The following is a 2,831-nucleotide window of genomic DNA, read 5'->3' as shown; positions in this document are numbered from 1 at the left end:
CCTATTGATCTATTTGCCCATTGTACAAAATTCTCCTATCTTTCTGACAAGTATGAAGTTTTGTTCTAGCGGACGAATTAGTGGAGGATCACATTACTGATAAGAAGATGTAGTGTCAGGCTGTTAAAACAAACCCATTTCCATTTTGCCCTCATACCTAAGATGTGATTCTTATTTCTAATCCATGGCCCTCTGGGTTCAGTGAACAGTCTGAGGTGTTTTCCAAATATCATTAAGTTGGTGGGAATCAAAGTCCTGAACTCTTTCTTCCCAATATGCAGGTAGCTACCAAGATCTTTGTGCAGCTTTTTTTTTTTTTTTTTGCTTTCAAGCAGCTGTTGCTCGCCTGGGTTCCTTGGAGACTTGCTCCAAACATGTGTAGTTCTAAGTCAGACAAGGCTTTGAAAAGAGTTTGTACACAGAATTTGGAGCTCTTCCTTACTTCTCTCTTCTTTCTGGGATTTCCTACCCATGACCATACCTAGCAGTACAAAGGCAAATGAAGATCTTTATTCCAGGTGGCATGTATTCTGTTAACTGGTGGTCACCTTTAAATTTCAATTATATTTTAACATATATTTCTCTATCAAGGTAAAAAATAAACATTTATTGACATCCACATGTAAAGAGAAAGATTAATATACTTTTAACTCCTTTATCCCATCTCCAAGTTTTTGTAAAATAATATCTTTTTTAAAACCTAGAAGGTAATTTTCTTTATTTTCTTTTTGGATGTTACATATCTTCTAATTTAATATGTTATATTTTTAATATTTAAATGAAGATACATTAACATTTGTTCACATTTTTCTCATTTCTAATTTTAAATTTTTTTATCTGAATTCTTTATTTTTAATTTGGAAAATAGAAAACTCCAAGAGCTATTTTATTTTTTGCGTATTCATTTTAGTCTTTGTGTATTGATACTTTTAGATTTGCCCTCTTTCCTTTTTTTCTTTTTTGGTTTTGTCAAATGTTTTATTGAGTGTAGACATCTGGAGTACTGTAAAACATGCATTATCTGTAGATTCAAAAAGGAGCAAGCCAAATTGTCCTCACTGTCAAATGTGTCAGGCTTGGCATACATGATGGAGATTAATGAAGTATCATGAGAGTAATATGGTTCCTGAAAAGCTTCTACAATTTGGAGTAGGGTCTTAATCATGTGAAAAGCAAAGCTGTTCACATTTAGTGAACTTGTATATCATTGGGGGTGGGAGGGACACAGTATTTTAATTTTAAAACAAATAAAAATAATTTATTTGTTGAAGATTCCTATCTCCCCAACTTTGTCCCATCGGTTTTCAGAAATTTTAATTTTAAAAAACTCAGATGGTTTTTGGAGGTTGTATGTTTATCTGAGCAATAACTAAATTTTATTTCTTCTTCGGTTGTTGAGGTGTGTTAAATTTGAAGAAATAATATCTCCATCTTCAACAATATAATTTCTGCCTGTTGTCTGTACTTTCCAGCAGCCTTGACTGCATTTTCAGAACCTTCCCCTTTAAAATCTTTGTATTTCATTATTTCAGCCATAATGAATCCCTTTTCAAAATCTGGGTGAATCTTTCCTGCAGCCTGAGGAGTCTTAGTCCCTTTCCTGATAGTCCATGCATGCACTTCATCTGGGCCTGCAGTGAAAAAGTATCCTAGTTGGAGTGCTGCAAACCCAGCCTTAATAATCTTTGGCAAAGCACTTTGTGTCATGTTCGCTTCCAGATACTTCTGTCTCTACTCAGCACTCAATTCTTGCAATTTGAGTTCCAAGGCCCCACTAAAAGGAATGACCAAGGCACCTGGGTCATACTTGTCCACTCACTCTTTAATTTTTATCAACCATTTATTTTTCTTTCGAATGTAGTCTTTTTCAGAAAGATTAACCAAATAGACCATTGGTTTTGAAGTCAAAAATAAGTGTTTATTGAACACTTCAATCTCTTTGTCATTCCAATCATGATAGAAGCAAACAGGTTTCTTTTGATCTATAACCCAAGATTTTACTTTGCACGTTATATCATATTCAGGTTTTAGTTTTTTATCTCCTCCTCTCACAGCCACCTTTTCTAGTTTATCTATAATGGGCCCAATCATTTCCTCATCTTTAAGCTGAAGTTCTTCATGTATTATTTCTATATCTCAAATAGGATCTATACTTCCTTCAACATACGTGATATCATCATCTTCAAAAGCACGTGTTAGATGAAAGATGCCATCCCAGGCACTAATATAAGATAAAAAAGCATTCCCCAGGCCCTGCCCATTGTGAGCTCCTTTCACAAGGTCAGCAATATCCACTACATTTAGAAAGGCAGGAATTTTGCTTGCTGGTTTGTGGTATTGGCAAAGAAAGTCAAACCTTTCATCTGGCACAGGTACTCTGCTCTCATTACGATCAATACTGCAGAATGGGAAGTTTTCTACTGAAGCCTGACTATTGGTTAACACATTGAAGAAAGTAGATTTCCCAACATTTGGCAATCCAACAATACCAATTTTCAGTGAGGTTCCAAATCTTCCAATGATTGGGGGTGGTTTAATTCCATCACCTCCCTTTTTAAGGGGCATCGGATTTCCCCTCTTTCTACCTCTCATTCCCACATCAACCAGTAGATACCTTTATAGTCTAGATTTATAGAAGTTTTAATACTCTGCTTAGGGACACTAACAGATGATAAGATTAGCCAGCGACTCTATAGTTTGGGACATCAGTCATACGGACTGCTTTATTTCTAAAAATGCTTTTCTCTGTCTGGCACAATGACAGGGAAACTTCTCTTCTCTTCCTTCTCTGCAGATCCCTGATGGACAGAGTCCTTGCCCGAGTCCTGCAG

General features: G+C 35.7%; 1 pseudogene across 1 annotated transcript; it reads right to left on the bottom strand.

Annotated features, from left to right (window-relative positions):
• Nucleotides 1-948: 948 nt before the first annotated feature.
• Nucleotides 949-2,565, bottom strand: LOC105527287 (annotated as a pseudogene). Its single transcript, XR_001004212.1, has one exon. The product of XR_001004212.1 is annotated as an obg-like ATPase 1 pseudogene (transcript).
• Nucleotides 2,566-2,831: the final 266 nt, after the last annotated feature.

The sequence above is a fragment of the Colobus angolensis genome, unplaced genomic scaffold (genome assembly GCF_000951035.1).
Source record: "Colobus angolensis palliatus isolate OR3802 unplaced genomic scaffold, Cang.pa_1.0 Scaffold613, whole genome shotgun sequence".
Taxonomy (NCBI): domain Eukaryota; kingdom Metazoa; phylum Chordata; class Mammalia; order Primates; family Cercopithecidae; genus Colobus; species Colobus angolensis.
Note: the sequence above shows the minus strand (reverse complement) of the source record. Positions and strands in the feature narration are given on the sequence as shown.